This window comes from Buceros rhinoceros, unplaced genomic scaffold (genome assembly GCF_000710305.1).
Source record: "Buceros rhinoceros silvestris isolate BGI_N320 unplaced genomic scaffold, ASM71030v1 scaffold29554, whole genome shotgun sequence".
Taxonomy (NCBI): domain Eukaryota; kingdom Metazoa; phylum Chordata; class Aves; order Bucerotiformes; family Bucerotidae; genus Buceros; species Buceros rhinoceros.
The window spans coordinates 2909-3670 of NW_010410464.1; the positions used below are offsets into that span (position 1 = coordinate 2909).

The 762-nt window shown below is 60.1% G+C and overlaps 1 protein-coding gene across 1 annotated transcript in view; it reads left to right on the forward strand.

Moving 5' to 3' along the window:
- Positions 1-762, forward strand: part of LOC104493027 (neurogenic locus notch homolog protein 1-like) — a gene marked incomplete at its 5' end in the record, with an annotated part of 5091 nt that overhangs the window by 1105 nt on the left and 3224 nt on the right. The gene's annotated exons all lie outside the window — the stretch shown is intronic.

The following is a 762-nucleotide window of genomic DNA, read 5'->3' on the forward strand; positions in this document are numbered from 1 at the left end:
CCGCCCCTGCCAGAACGGGGGCACGTCCCGCCAGATCGGGGACACCACCTATGACTGCACGTGCCTGCCAGGTAAGGGGCTGCCTCCGAGGTGGGGGAACAACAGGGATAGGGGACCCTCTTTCAGCCCCTTTGTCCTGCTCGATCTTCACCGGAGTTAATGGCTCTGGGGGGCACAAAAACGAGGGGCTGTGGGCTCTCTGTGCTGTGTGCGCTTGGGAAGATGTTGCGTTGGGCAGCGATGTCTGGAGAGCAGAGGTCATCTGGGGCTTTTTATACTTGTGATTCACCAAAATAGCTCTTCCAAAACAACTTCTTCAGCCGAGGCCCCTGTGCGGATGCTCATATTCCCGAATAAGAGTGCCGTTTTCCGCTTCAGCCTAATCCACTTCCAGAATGGAATAATTAGCCCGGAATAGCTATTTTGGAAAGTTTCCGAGGGCAGGCAGAGTTGGGGAAGGGAGACCCTCTCCAGGCTCGCTGCTGCTCCCTCGGGCAAGTACCGGGGCAGCCCAGCTGAGTGACAGCCTTGGAAATGAAGGACTTGCAGGAGGGGGCTCTTCCAGGAGCTCAGCACCCCAGAGACGAGCTCAGCACCCTGGAAGGGAGCTTGGCACCCCGTGTTCCGGAGGGAAGAAAAGCGGCTGTGAAAGGGCCCCCTGACCCTGCCAAGCCCTTTCACTTCTGCCCTTGAGCTGCGGTCTGCAGCGCCGTCGGGGCAGGGAGCGGAAGGGGCTGAGTATGGCCCCACGCCCCCGCCCCG